This window comes from Centroberyx affinis, unplaced genomic scaffold, assembly GCF_046629955.1.
Source record: "Centroberyx affinis isolate AG114_WGS23_722 - 3 ecotype Tasmania unplaced genomic scaffold, CSIRO-AGI_Caff_v1 ptg007175l_1, whole genome shotgun sequence".
Taxonomy (NCBI): domain Eukaryota; kingdom Metazoa; phylum Chordata; class Actinopteri; order Beryciformes; family Berycidae; genus Centroberyx; species Centroberyx affinis.
The window spans coordinates 30,604-47,263 of record NW_027283630.1 but is presented as its reverse complement, the minus strand read 5'-3'; positions in this window follow the sequence as shown (position 1 = coordinate 47,263).

Here is a 16,660-nt window from a genome sequence, read left to right as displayed (position 1 = left end):
GATTTTTTACGAAACCACATATACACCTATTATCTTGTTGAGTTTGTCTCAGGTTATGCATGAACAAGAAAACTGTGTTTGTAGTTCCTCAGAACCTTTTTTAGAGTTGTAAAAGAGTTCAGTCATTTAGTCAGGTATCATGGAACCTGCCTGGATTTACCATTTGCATACAACTTGGCTTAAGGTAAAACCTCCCAGTGGGAAAGTTGGAGGTTACAGAGTTTACTAATTCTCGAGGATTACTTGAACGCAGCCTTTACAGTAATTCTGATTCATTCAAAGGTGACTCGGTGCTGTTTTGTGTACTTGCACTTTTTGGAGTATTTTCTTACCAGTAATTTTACTTTGGTATGTTTTGACCTCAGTATTGTACTTAAATCACATCCATTACATTGTTTGCAGGCTTGCCATAACAGCCATTTCAAATAAACAGACCCTGATGTATAATCCTGTCAGGTTTGAATAGTGTTCTCATATTCAGAACATCTGTATCAGCAGCTGCTACCTAGTCTATCCTGCCTTCCTGTCTTGTGTTTGTGTGTCAGTACGTGTGTGTGTGTGTGTGTGTGTGTGTTTGTGTTAGAAATGGTTTGTAAGTGTCTCAAGATATTTCTCACCCATGATTTCCCTCAACAAAGACTAAATAGAAGTGCTCATTTTTGAGACAGACCATCCATTTGACCTTTGTAAGAACTGAGCCTTGACAGATAAAATGACCATGACCTAGGTTATGTTGATAAGATGATGCTCCTGATATTTATACAGCTTTGGACACATTCACAAACTGGCTGTATCTTTAAAATATCAACTTTTCAGGAACTAAGAAGAACAACCTTGTTTTTAGCTTGAGCACCATGCATTTTTCAGATTTCCAATGGGTTTTGAAAGTCTTATAAGCACCAAGAGCCATAGAATGTATCCAACCCATAAAGCAGCATATAAGTTAAAACAGGAAAATCAGCAAAGTTGGAGGTTATAGTTTTCACATGATGCTAGCTGTACTACATGGAATTAGAAGGTTTTCACATGATAAGAACACGCAATTCCTCTGTAGTAGTTTCTTCATTTTAGAAAGAAAACAGAAGGGTCATCTTAACTGTTACTCTGTTCTTCTCATTAGAAACCCACTAGCTTCATGATCGATTCAACCTGTATGAGTCTCAGTCTCACCGCTCCCTGAGAGATTTCTTGCCCCGCTCCACCAGCAAGTCAGTCAAGTCCTCGGCTATCAGCTCAGATGGGACCTGGTTTTGTTGCTGAAGCCTCAGCAACTGCACCATCAGTTTTTTCTACAACAGAATGGATAACATCAGATGTCCTCATCTAATCTATAAGCATAAGAGACTACCAGAATTTATCAGGTGTTTTGGGCTTGAAACAAAAGTGGTTCTTACTTGTGAAAGATAATACTTCCTCTCCCAGCAGAGCTGTACAGTCTGTTCATATATCGGCACATAGAACAATGCCTTCGAAGGAAATGAAACAATGTCACTCAAAAGCTTCTTATGCTACATTTTAATTACAGCTCAAAATCTTCACAATTTAACTTCAATAAACAATGCTCACATACCTCGATGGGTCTATAGATGACCCTTTCTCCTTCAATCCAGTCCATGGATATTTTGTTACTGGATGACAAATCAAAGGTGCAGAAACAACGACACGATAAAACCAACTACCAAACGCACAACTACAGAGTAGACGCAAAAGCACTCAAACACAGTTGATACTGGTGGCTGAAATTCAGGCTCAGGGTGTTCAGGGAACAAGTTCACTGTGTGTTTCTGTGGGAGACGGAATGGACTTATTGTTGAGTCACTGAGAGTAGAATTCAGCTCTTTATTACTCACAGATTTTGTTATGGGTCAGCTGTTAAGGCAGAGATGACCAGGGAAAATAAATAAATATATAATATATAATATATGGTATCTAATGTATATATATATGTATGGGCAAAATTGACCAAGAAGTAGCCACAGCATTGTTAATTCAATAATCTGACTCCTGCTAATGTCAATTCATGCTGTATGTTCCTGTCAGTTAATAAAATAGGTAAGAAAGAAACAGATGAAACTTTAATGATCCCTGTGGGATAATTGGGTCGTTGCAGCAGCAAATATTAACAGGATGCAGCAGGGGAATTAGAATAGAAACAACAATATAGCAAACGCAGGTACAATAAACATACACAACTGATAATTTCAGTGTTAGAAAATGTTCAGTAAATGTATTTAGAAGTATGGGCAATGCATTAGAGCATTATTAGGGTGTACAAAATAGACAGCAGTACAACTTATTGAGGCAAGGAGAAAATGAGAGCAAAATATGTAGCCTACAATATAAAAACACATCAAAAATATGAAATGTATGCTGTAGAATATGCCAAGAAATGTGATATGCCATTAAAAAAATATCATATGCATGCCATATACATAAACTACCAAAATGTGGACACGTTGGATGCATTTTTCTTCATTTTTACTATTTTAGAATCATAGTAAAGACATCAAAACTATGAAATAACACAAATTGAATTATGCAGTGACCAAAAAAATGTTGAACAAATCAAAACTACCTTATATTTTAGATTCTTTAAAGTAGCCACCCTTTGCCTTGATGGAAAGGCAAAGGCTTTGGAAAGAAATTCATACATAGGCATCAACTCTAATATTTATATATATATTATAACTGCTGTGCAACCAAATCAAACATGGCTAACGGTTTGATTTATCAGGGATTTTGTTCTTTTGCTGATCTTCTGTCTGAAGATAGGAAGCAGCCGCCCTATGATAAACTTGCATTATTCTACATCTTATAATAATACTCAGTACATACATCAAACTTCTCAAAACAAAGGTGCTTAACCTAATTACTATCATCATCTCAGTATAGTAACATGTTAATGGGTTTATTGGCTTGCTAGAAAGTAGATTACATTAAATGACAGTAATTGGCAAGTATTTTCACTCAGATTTTCATATTTTAGTTAACAATTTGGAAGCATTTTATAATGAGGCTTACAACCCAAACACATCAAACTATATCCATGTCAGACAGAAGCCAAAACTTGGTATACAGAAATGTCCTGAGAGGTGTATGTCCTGTAAGTGGCCACATGGGGGCAGTGTGGTGCTGTAGCTGCATCACAGCATCCTTACTTGACTCCTTGTCAAAGGGGAATACCACTGAGTTTCAAGATTCAAATATGTGGTTCCACTACCTCTAAGAAATGTTAATTTGTATTTCTGAATTTCTGCACAGTAGAGTGAATTCCTATAACTGAAAACAGAAAGAGAATAGGTCATGCTAAAACCTAATCTATGATATCACACTAGTGTACAACACCAGTGAGGATGACTTTCACGGGAAAGTGACACATTTATGGCTTGAAATAGAAAGGCATATATCTCATTTAGTTATAAAAACACAAAAATCTGAATCTTATTCATTGCCTATCAATTGCCTATTGTTCAATACCACATCATTTTTTGGGTGGAAATGATGCGGCAACAGTATTTATAGAAATATCATTGAATTGTATGTTTATACCTCCATTCGTTAAATATGCATCTGGGGAGTTCTTCTTCTTGTTCTTCTTTTTGTTGTTGTTGTTCTTTCCTCTGCTTCTAAAGATAGAAGGTGCACTTGTCCTTTAAAACACCTTCAATGTTATGATGTTTACTTTACCTTAAACTATGCCTGTTTGTTTGTGTGTGTGTGTGTGTGTGTGTGTTTGGTTGTGTGTGTGTGTGTGTGTGTGTGTGTGTGTGTGTGTGTGTGTGTGTGCAAATTGCCCACGTCTCTTTGAACCAAAAAAAAGTGGCACAAGTCTGTGTTTGGCGAGGAATCTCACTGTAAAATACTCCCCTCCCTCCCCCACCGCACACACACACACACACACACACACACACACTCACACACAAAGAGGATTCTCTTTTAGTGTAATAGATACTGCAAAGTGGCTCTTTGAATCTACAGTTTCCTCCTCTGGCCATAGATTGAGTCCTGTCTCGACCTCGCTGTTCCCGTCTATACAAACAATGCAAGGAGAGAGGGAGAGAGAGAGAAAGAGAGAGAGGGGGGGGGGGGGGAGTGTTGTGTAGGTAAACTCAATCATATTAAGCATTCATATATTGAGCAGTAACGTTACCACGGCTACAACAGAGACAGATTTATAAATACTATCTCGGTGCCATATGGGCTACTCTTTTGTGTTCTTACATAACTCACTGGATGTGTGGAGGAGGCAGAGAGCAGGATCCAAGCACTGCACACTGCCCACATACATTCACACACACACACACACACACACACACACACACACGGTGGAGAGGAGAGTGGAGATTAAAAGCGGGGGGAGCGTGGATGAGGGAGTGAGGTGGACAGAGAGGGAGGGAGAGGAAGAGCTACATGTTGCTGTCAGAAGTCAGGGTCAAATTCACTGATACATGCTCTCTCTTTCTCTCCTGTCTCATGCCACTATCTGTCTCTCTCTCTCTCTCTGTCTTTCTCTGTGCACGCATAATATGGGCAGCATATGTATACTATGTGCACTTGGTAGTAATTAAGTACCTATTGTTACCGATTCTATACAAAAGATGTAACTGTACTCTTACTTTACCTAAAAAAATGTATTCTGATTACAGATCCTTAAAATTAGAGGATTTCTTCTGGGAATACATTTAAAGTGAAAGCCAGAAACAGCACAAAGCCAGAAAAAACTGTTTGTATGCAAACTTGAAATACATTTAGTGGACTTTTAATTTTTTCTGAACTGTGCCTTTAAACCTCAAATATGGCATAGTAATCTGAAAGTAGTCAGAATATATTACTGAGTTTGGGTATCACTTGGATTAGGTTACTGGTTACAGTTCTGATGGGGTAACTAGTAACTGTAATGGAAAGTGACCATGTATGACTATGTGTGTGTAACTATGTGACTGTGTGTATGCATAATTAGGCCTGCCTGGAGGCCTGGGTGCAGGTCTCTCCTATTAGGTGTCATCATAGTAAAACAATAGAGACCCAATGAGAACAATTGTATATTTAAATGTTGTTTATTTGACTCTGTCTTCCTTGACAGCTGAAATGAATCTCTGCAACTCCACAGCAAGGAGGAAACAGAGAGAGAGAGATGAAAGAGGGGGCGGGAGAGCACCGAGCTCCTGGCCCGCCCCCCGGTTGCAGCACGAGCCATTTAGCGGTGCGAGCTGGGCCAGCTGTAGGGCGCGCGAGCGCGTGTACGTGCCCCCCCTCTCCCTCTACCACCCCCCCCCCACGCGGAGAAAACCATTACGGAATACAGAGCCCGAGAACTGAACCGACCGAGCGCACGCGGAGCGATGGCTGCAGCAGCAGTAGCAGCAGCAGCCCTGGATTCTGTTTACGACACACAGCACGAGAGCAGCGCAACCTCGGGAGAAAAGGAGCCCGCGCGCACCCGATTTTAAACGCACACACATTTACGCACTGTTATTCCCATCTCAGCTCCCGTGTCTCCGTGATTAGGGCCGACTGAGTGAACCCGCGAGGCCACCCACTACATCAGTCCGCCTGACGTCTGCTTCCCCCAGTGAGAATCTTCCATTCCTTTTAATCGTTGTTTTGGAGCGCGAGGCAGCAGCTGCAGGGAGCTTGAGCCGCCTCTCCGGCCGTTACTGCGCGGCTGCCGCTGGCCAGATGAGGAGCGCGAGCGAAGCGCGGAGACGAAACCGTTCATTTCCATCGTCAGACACGCGACGCCAGCGCGCTCTTACTCTGGAATCTGGAACGGCCCAGTAACCCCCGGTCCTCTGCCCATCTAGCTGCACGACGGTCGGTGGGGGAACCCGAGAGCATCCCACCATCCCTCCCAGTCTCTCTCTCTCTCTCTCTCTCTCTCTCTCTCTCTCTCTCTCTCTCTCTCTCTCTCGCCCCCTCTTTCTCTCCCTCCACCCCCCCACATATGCCAGAGCTGTAGGGGTCTCGTCTAGTCAGGGACCAGGGAGGGAGGCTGTTTGGTCGGAGGGGCTGGCCGCGTTAGACGCACCCTCCCCGGGGTGAGGCTGGGCTGAAGCGCCGCTGTGCTGGAGGATGCTGCGGGAATAGAGCGGGACCGAGCGGAAGATGGGGAAGGACCAGGAACTGCTGCAGGCGGTGAAGACCGAGGACCTGCTCACCGTGCAGAAGCTGCTGCAGAGGCCCCGGCCCGGGAAAGCAAGTAAGGCAGCAGTAACACACCTTGGTACCCTCGAAGGGGGGAGGAATAGATTGTCTTGCTGCTATTCTATTCTATTCTATTCTATTCTATTCTATTCTACCGAGAGTGGTACCTAAATGCAGCTAAGGCAATAGTAGCACACCTATTCTATTCTATTCTATTCTATTCTACTCTGTTGATTGATACATAAAAAGCAGCTAAGGCAATAATAAAGCACCTGTTCTGTTCTATTCTATTCTGTTCTATTCTATTCTATTCTACTGTACTCTATTTTATTCTATTCTATTCTATTCAGAGACTATGCTAGTGGAAGGCAAGTATGGCCTTGATATCACACCTAATTAATTGCTATTCTATTCTATTCTCTAAAGCAGGGAATTAGGGAAAAACTCCTTGGTGGTTTTGCATAAACCTGAATATAATAGAGGAATTGACCAATTGGTTTGGGTTAAGGAGTAATTTCCCACATGCTGCTGCTGGCTGTAGCTACTATTAACTGGCTGTGTGTGTGTGTGTGTCTGTGTGTGTGTGAGAGAGAGAGACAGAGAGAGAGAGAGAGGGAGGGGTTGCATGCATCGGGGTGTATCAGGGAACATCAGTGGCGTGATTGGAGAGTGACGTCCCGTTGTGAGACCCCCATCTGAGTACACTGCAGCAGAGAGAGAGAGAGAGAGTGAGAGAGAGAGAGAGAGGGAGAGAGAGAGAGAGAGGGAGAGAGGAAGAGAGAGAGAGAGAGAGTTGTCTTTTTGATCGAGGGATTTGCGCGACCCCGTCAGACAAGCTGGGGATGACGCCGGTGGCCTTCTGATTGTCAAGGTTCAACATCACCTTCACACACACACACACACACACACACACACAGGCACATACACATACACGCACACACACACACATACATACACAGAGAGAACAAGGTCTAACCACCCACCCATGGACATACAGTATGTACCCCTATGATAAAAGTGTGTGTGTGTGTGTGTGTGTGTGTGTGCAAGAAAACCCCAAACACTTTCTTTCATGTAGACCAGACATTTCACTTCCAGTGCTGTCAACTGGGTGGAGGAAAATCCAATTTTCACACTATTCTATTCTATTCTATTCTATTCTATTCTATTCTGTTCTGTTCTATTCTATTCTATTCTATTCTATTCTATTCTATTCTATTCTATTCTACTCTGCTTTCCCCTATCAGTATGACTCTGCTATTATAATTGTTTATTTTCTACAGGCGATGTAGCGCTACCCCAGCCAACACTGTTTCGCTTCCACAGCCCACTCTAACGTGTGGGCAGAACAGAGCGAAGAGAGAGAGAGATAGAGATAGAGATGGAGAGAGAGAAGAGAAGAGAGCAGCTGCAGATAGATAGGTCTACAGAGGCTAGTAGCATCCCTAATGATATTTCTGCTAATATAACAACTGGCAGATACACTCACAAACAGACAAGGGACGTTAAAGGGGCCCTATCATAGAAATTCTAAATTTCCTCTATATGCATATATGATCAAAAGTGTTTAATGCAGACCTTGTTAAAATTTTATTTTGTTTGAGTGGTTAAATTTAAAGTTCTTGCATTTTCAAAAATCCATCCTTTTTTTCGGACTCCAGTCAACTGGACTCGGACGCACCATTGACTGTTCTGCCTGTGAGGACTTAGTCTTTAAATCCAGTCAATAAATAGCCTTTTAACTAAATCCCATTTGCAAAACATCATGAAGAACATTATTCTTATCTTGAGCCGTAGTTTATTGGAACGCGAAATCATAAAAATTGAATAATAGGTCTTGCTCTTTCATTTATGCATTTTAATTTAACCCTTTATGTCAACAGGCAGGTGAATTCAAGAACAAATTCCAAAGTGCTCTATCATCCTCCTGTGGTTTTTTTCTGAAGGCAGTAGGACAAAAGTGAGTGATATTCCGTGGGAAACAGAACTAGAGAGAACACAGAACAAGAATGAACGAATCATTTCTGTTCTCTCAGTGGGAGAAAATATTCCCGTGAGATTGAATCCTGGAACAAAATAACCCACTACTCCTAACCACAATAACTTCTCTGGGTAGTATTGATCTGTATTTTGATATTGGATTTTTATGACTAGGCTATAAATCAGAGTCTAGGTTTAAAGTCAGGTATTTCAGTGTGCTTGCTTCAGTTATTCAGCAAATTTCTGATGTTGGGGTGGGACATAGCATGGAGAAGGACTGTTCAAAAGTGGCCGAGTTGGATGAGACAATCTTGGCATATGACTGAACTGGATGCTGCAGCACTCACCTTCTCCAAAACCTAATCTTGAGCTGTCAAAAATCCCAGATTCTTCAAAATGAATAAATTCCAGCCACCTGGACGAAACCTTAGGAAAAGGACACAGGGTTTTCAGAAATCTTTTCAAAAATCTGGGCTGGTATTATTGGTTGGAATGTGTGTGTGTACGCCTACTATTACGGCATGAAGTTACCACTATGCCGTCTTCCAGTAAAAGTAATATGATTTTGATATAAAAATCCAAGAAAATAAAAATGATGTACATTTGTTGGCATTTATTGTTAAACAGGTGTACGTTATGATACGGAGAATGAGCCAACAAGGTGATAAAGTCACGTTTCACCTCGCTGTGACAGTGTTTTGCACTGAGCCAACTTGTAGACTACCATGCCACAGATGGCAAAGCACAGACTGCAGCACATGTGAGCTGTCCCCAAAACACAGGTTGTAAGAATCAGTGGGGCGCGCTGCATGCAGGCGGGCGCCAAAACAGAGTCTGCAGGCTCCAGTCTAGTGCGGTAAATATAGGCTAAAGCACAGTCGGTATATGGATACACACACATTCGGGTAGGGCCTCGAAACAGAATGTAGGCTACAGCGGGGCGCAGCACAAAAACAGAGTCGGATTCAGTGGAGTGCGTAACATACAGGAGCACATCAAAACAGACTGTGAAGTGCACTCCAACTGGCAGTCCCCCCAGGCTACAACAGAGTCTGTAGACTGCTGCTTAGTATATCAGATATAGTGGAGTTCAGCACATACAGGTAGGCCCTTAAACAGATTTTATAGGCGACAGTGGAGACATGCACCAAATTAGAGTCTGTAGGCCTCAGTGGATTGCAGCAGACACAGACAGCAGCTAAAACAGGGTAGTGCAGCACATATTGTATTGACTGTATAATACATTCATAAATTCAATCTAAACTGTAGGGATGGGACGATACATCAAAATTCAATATATCGCAATGCAAAATTGTGGGGCAGAAAAAAGAATGGTGATATTAGCTCCATTTTATTCTGCTGTAGTAATCACAAATGAGACGGCTTGACCATCACAATTTCACAAGCTGTCCATCCAAATTATATTGTTTGCACTTTGTAATGAGATTTTTAAATTGTTGTTTACCTTCTAGCGAGCCAGTGCCATTGCCAGAAAGATTTGTGTCCCATCCCGTTTAAACTGCAAGCATCTGTTTAACCTGTAAACCCTGTCAATACTTGACATAGTGAGAATCTTTTCGAGCAAATAGGAGCTCTGTATTAGCATGACTTCAATATAGCATCTATATTTGATGTATTCTTATTTATATATTCTTTGCTGCTGCAATAAGCCAATTTCCCCCACTGGGATTGTTAACGTTTCGTCTCATCTTATCTCAGACAGGCACCTAAACAGAGTCTGGAATCCACCAAAACAAAACCTCCGGGCTCCATCAGAGTTTATAGAGAGAGTTTGCCTTGCAGAGTGTGTAGTGAGACACGTTTGGACGATCAATCATTCGTCTGACATCAATGACACAGGCGGTCATCACTCCTCAATAAACATTTAATCACTCATCATCATCACATCGTTGGCCCATTGGAACGCTTTATGGTTCCATCCTGGTGTTTGCCCCCCCTGCTATAACTTACACTGATGCCCGCTTGCAGGCACCATCCACTACAACTGACTGCGTTTGAAGGCAGGATCAAGGTCTGCTATTGCATCACTCTCCCTCTCTTGTCGCCTCTCTCTATGTCTCTCTCTTTCTCGACTGCAACCCCCTGCATTTCCAACATTACCATTTATTTAATTTTTTTGTATAAGTGACAGCTAATTGGAACCCCGACTATAGAAACTGCTTTGTGAACCCGGGCCCAAACTGTTTAAAAAGCCTTCTGAAATTGAAAAAAAGGAAAATCAACCATATGTTTCTCAGCTCCTGAACAGCGTGTGAGTGTTTTGGGAATCGCCTGCAAAGTGTCTGCAAGATATTGATATTACGTGAGGTGGACTGTGACCATTTTCTGTGAAAAAAAAAAAACAGAAACACAGAGGCAATAATGACAGAGTGGAGTTAAAGAGCCCCAGACAAACAGCAGGGGACTCTAACACTAGACTGATGTTAACACAGACCTGTTTGTCATCTAGCATTAAACACAAAGCTCTCAGGACAGCTGTGTGTGTGTGTGTGTGTGTGTGTGTGTGTGTGTGCACGCGTGTGTGTGTGTGTGTGGTGTGTGGAGGGAAATGTGTGTGGTGAGGGTTGGTAAGAGGTGTATATGTATGTGTGGGAGGTGGTACGGTTGGACGTGGTGTGTGTGTGTGTGTGTGTGTGTATATATGTGTGTGTGTGTGTGTGTCTAGTGGGTCTGGCAAAGGCTCTGCCCTGCTGCAAGTCATTTACTCCTACTCAAGCCAGACATACAGTCTGCACACACACACACACACACACACACACACACACACACACACACGCACACACGCAGACAGCTGAATGAGGAGATTCATGCAGACACATCTGGCACCATCTGGAGAGCCATCATCAGTTTGCTGTCACTCAACTTCGCTGCTGCACATGGCACTGGTTGAGGGGGTCATGTGTGTGTGTGTGTGTGTGTGTGTGTGTGGGGCAGACCTTGAGCTTGAGTGTGACCTGAGGTCTGTGTTTGTTAATGGGCTGTTTCAGTGTTTGTGTGTCAAGGTGGGTGGGGCGATCAGTATTTGTCGATTGATGGTTGTTGTTTGTGTGCTCATTGAAGGCTGTGTGTGTGTGTGTGTGTGTGTGTGTGTGTGTGTGGGCTAGGCTGAGGAATGAGAGTTGTCTTGTGTGTCTGTTGCATCAGCGAAATGATTAGCACTCACCCTCTGGCACAGTCTCTTCTCTCTCTCTCTTCCTCTCTCTCTCTCTCCCTCTCTCTCTCTCTCTCTCTCTCTCTCCCTCTCTCTCTCTCTCTCTCTCTCTCAGAAACTAACAAATGATTCCATTACTGCGTAACACTATCTACCTCCCCCCTTTTCTTTCTTTTCAGCCAGGAGAGATACTTATGCTCACACACCATGCCACGACTATACCTCCCTCTCTCTCTTTCTCTCTCTCTCTCTCTCCCACTCTCTCTCTCTCCCTCTCTCCGTCTCAGTGTGTTGATGTGCGAGGCTGGCAGAGGAGTTGAGCAGATGATTGCATCCACACCAGTGCACATTCACAAAGGAGCAGGCAGGCAGGCAGGGAGCCTCACATACTGTCAGCCTCAGTCTTCATACTGGTTAACTGTGCTCTGTCTGTCTGCATGTATATGCCACACTGACAGCAATATGGTGGAAAGAGGCTAGCTTGTATGTATTTGCCATACTGACTATTACATATTATACAGAATTTATATGCCGTACTACTACTATAGGAGCCAGTATGCTAGCTCTTTTCCTACTGTTATAATAATACTCCTGCCTATTGCTGCTGTCATGTGAAAAAAACTCATAACTGCAATTTTTGTGATTTTCATATCACTCATATTCGAATTCTAAACTCAAAAATACACAGTGGTCAAGCTAAAAACAAGGTTCTTCTGTGTAGTTCCTGAAAAGTTTACATTTGGGAGATACAAGCATAAGTCCAGGATAAACTGCGGCTCATGCTTCTGTTATATCGAGGATGACAACTAGATATACGCTATGCTCCGGTCAGCAGTTCTCGCTAGTAAGTGAGGCGGTGTGTGTGTTGATGCGATCATCAGGGAAGCACAGCTCCAACCTGCTAGTCCTTCATGCTAGATTGCTGTTATCAGTATGCTATATTGGACATCAGGGACGCCGCTAGTGGGCCCTTCAGACAGGCAAGGTGATGCTGTAGTAAATGAGATGCATTTATGGATGGTGGGGGGATGCTAAGTGTCACATCTTGTCATGGGAGCCTAGAAGATAACATAATATGATAGGGTAAGTTGGTGGTGGGGGGGGATTATTCCAACGCACTGTGTTTTGTCTGTGCAGCATATTCACAACAACTATGCCAGGAGAATGAGGAGAGCTATAGGGCTTCATACTAATTCTGCCAATTTGTTCGGGTACCTTGCATTCACACCTCCAGTATACCGGAGTCCACAGCTACAGTGCTGTCATGTCAGCAGTAATGGAAAAGCCAGCGCCAGCCAGAATTTGAATAAGGACTAATGGAGACAAATGGCCATGCTATAGGCTAGTGCTCAAAATCCCCAAATCCATCCCGCGTACGCCAGAAGCTATACTGAAGATAATACATATGCAGTTGGGTGGAATGAGGTATGCTGCTGTGTGGTTATTCCATATAGAGGATACCAGGTCCATAGTGCCAGGCTGACGCTAGGACTGGGTGAAAGAGATGAAATTAATATCATGATATGACTATATGTTCATGATAATCATAAGAAATAATTTTGATATTGATATATAATGATATCTGCCAATGTTAAAGAATCAAATTGATGTTGATTGCATTGAACTGCATGGTAGTCTAAAGTATGATAAACATTCCCTAGTTTGTTTCAGATCTCATTTTGCGAGAGATTTTAATGAGTATTCGCTTCTTAATTAATTTAATTCATTAATTTAGATCAGTGGTTCTCAACATGGGGTCCGGGGACCACCAGGGGTCCTTGAGGGAGTTCCAGGGGGTCCCCATGCATTGATGAATTATTAAACTTCACCATTATTTCATTTACAAGAAGTTTACAAAATGACTATTTTGATCATAGTTTGACTGTTATCTCTCTATCTACAATACAGATAGTTATGGAATTCTGGACAAAATCATATCTAACAATAATTCAAAATATTCTCAGATTTATATCCGAGAGACCTCATCAAATGGGGGTCCATGGCCTTAATGTGGACTAAATTAGGGTCCTTGATATGAAAAAGGTTGAGAATCACTGATTTAAACAAATTGTGTATGATGACAACGCAATATAATTTATTAATCACAATATTATTCTATTCTAACTATTATTCTAGTTTCCCAGCCTTAGTGATGCTAGCACTTTTTGTTAGAGACTTACATTAGTCTGCTATAGCAGGTTGTCCTGCTGTAGCGACTTTTGCAAAAGCTGAACACATTTCACTGAGAAAACTGAAGGAGTGCTGGATTTGCATAGAATACAGTGATATATCATTTTTTGAGTCGGTTATGGGGAAAGTAAATCAAGTGCGCCCCAACAAAATATTTGATTACATATACAGTATATATACACACGCAGAAGACAGCAACAGCGAATATATTGAATATTAGTCCCATGGCATTATCCAGTCTGAGCTTTATCTTAAAAATTCCAGCCAAACCCGGTCCAATCCGGCATGTATCAGCCAGGATAATATTGAGAGTCTAGTATTGGCTGGCTGAGTTCCCTGCATTTGCTCCAAAACATCATCACTCACTTCTACCGCTGACTGCTTCCATGATTGAATTACAGAACAGATGGGGGGGGGGAGAGAGAGAGAGAGAGATGAGAGAGAGAGAGAGAGAGGGATGGATGGATGGATATTTTGCTTTGAGGAAAATGGGGATTGACGAGAGGAGTTGTGGAAGTGAGAAGGCAGAAACCGAGAGAGAGAGAAAGAGGGAGAGAGAGAGAGATATCTTTTAGTCAGAAGAGGAGGGGAAGATGTTTTTTGATGAGGGAGCGAGACAGATGGAGGAGGGGTGATGAAAGACTGAAAATGATGAAAGAGAGAACAAGGTGATGAAACAGAGGGAGAGTTGAAGGGCGTCATTTCCACCGCACTTTTTATTCGGATTGTCTGTCTACGGCTATGCACACACGTGTAATGGATCTCACACACACACACACACACACACACACACACACACACAGCTCATCTGCGCGGTGCACTGCACCAAAAATAACAGAGACATTGTTTAATGGGTCAGTGGCGGGGTCAGGGAGATGAGGAGAGCAGAGGAGAGGTGAGGAGAGGAGGAGAGAGGAAAGGAGAGAAAAGGAAAGGAAAGGAGAGGAGAAGAAAGGAGATAGGAGAGAAGAAGAGGAAAGGAAAAGGAAAGGAAATGGGTAAGAGAAAGGGCGAGAGGAGAGCAGAGAAGAACGAGGGGGACGAGGGGAGAACGAGAGAAGCGAATGATGGGATGGGAGACCGGGAGGAGAGGAGAGATGAGAGGAGGATGGAGGGGGAGGAGAGCAGATAGGAAGGAGGAGGAAGAGGAGGAGGAGGAGAGAAGAGCTGGATGAAGGAGGGACAGAAATAAACAAATAAGAGAGATAGATATTTAATGGCGGGTGTCTAACAGCTAAGGACATCATTTGCCATTTACCAACTCTATTCTATTCTATTCTATTCTATTCTATTCTATTCTATTCTATTCTATGGCTACAGTGCAGATTAACAGGAAGACAAGGGCCGGGGGACTAAGTGGTTTAGTCTGGATATAAAGACCACCCAGACACAGGAGAGGGGGGGTGGGGTGGGGGGTGTGAGGCGACCTCCATGCTCAATCAGCACCCGATTATAGAGGTGGCATGAACCACCTACGGGCTCACACACACACACACACACACACAGAATTCTTCCCCCACCATCATACGCTGTCCTAGCCCTGGCACAGAATGGTACAGACTCTGTCGGCATCTCTCGGCGTGTGTGTGTGTGTGTGTGTGTGTTTGTGTGTGTGTGTGTGTGTGTCTTTGTTATAACTGTTGAGGTAGAAGGCAAGGGATGTAGACAGAAGACAACAGTTGTCACAAAGACACACACACACACACACAGCATGGGATGAGAGTGGAAAGACAGAGGTGGGAGAGGGAGAGATGGAGAGAGAGAGAGAGAGAGAGAGAGATATGGAAAGGGACAGAAACAGAGTGATGAAAAGAGAGACAGCTGAGCCATGGCATTTGGGAATTTTATGTAACTCTTACAGTAGCTCTGTGTATGTGTAGGTGTGTGTGAGCACGCAGAGGTGTGTGTGTGTGTGTGTGTGTGTGTGTGTGTGTGTGTGTGTGCATTCTCAAGAGCTACTGCAGAGTGTGACTGTGCTCCTGCATTGCCTCGTAGGATTTTTCCACTCAACGCCCTGAATTCATAACATTGTGTGTATTCTTGCTGCTTCAGATTCATGTTTGAGCAGCTAATAAAGGCAGGAAATTATACATTTTTCAAGGCTCGGGCCCCTGAACTTAAACCAACATGGCCTGGACAAGGTTCTACTGTAGTCTACATGAGAGGTTCTTCAAAATGCTCCGCCCCAGACCCACAGTGAATACATTTAGTGTCGCCTTGGGTCTTCAGACTCATGAATACGGCTACTCTTGTTGCGTGAGTGGCCACTAAAAACAGATTTATGACACATTTTGAGTGCTGACTCATAGCTTGGGAAAACTTGTTGTACACTGACACACCCTAAAGCCAGGCTCTTTGATCCCTGCAATTATATTTATGTGGGAATTTTATTGCATATATATGTGAAGTTGCTATTTGATACTTTAACCCTTCTGTTTATTAAGAAGTAAGCAAACAGAATATCTGTTATAGCTTTTTTCTATTCTATTGTAGTCTAGTACAGATTACCAGGAATCAGATTTGACCCCTAACCTTTATACTATGTGTAAATAGTGAGCGTGGTATCAATGCTACTAAGTGGAAAGCATAACAAGTGCGTTTTTAGTCATTTCTACCGCAGACCTGAATTCGGCTGTTGCATAATGGCTGATACTGTGCCGAGCTGTCAAGCGGGCGTCACTCTAAAAGGGATTCAGGCTGTTTCCCCAAACGGTTGCCATGACAGCCGTATGAATGAAAACGCTGGATTTGAAAAATGATTCTCCCGTATAACAGCTGTGTGATTCCCTCTGCACCGAGCTGTATGAAAACAGGTAGCGGCGGACTAATGCTACTGTATGTAGTAACATCACCATCTGGTGGAGCGATATATCTGAATGACCTCTTCATACATAGTGTGTGTGTGTGTGTGTATGTGTGTGTGTGTCTTGATACATGAGTGAGTGACCAGAGACCAGAAGGAACTGGCCATTACGCCAGATGTTCAGTCTAGTCTAACGTGTGTGTGTGGGAGTATATATGTGCGTGTGTGCGTGTGTGTGTGTGTGTGTCCATACATGGTACATGTGTGATCCAGTAGCTGAGCAGATGTTTAGTGTTGGAACACTGCCCACACAGCAGCAGATTTGCAACAGACTCCATATACCTGACCTCTAATGCATGCTTTTTCATGTG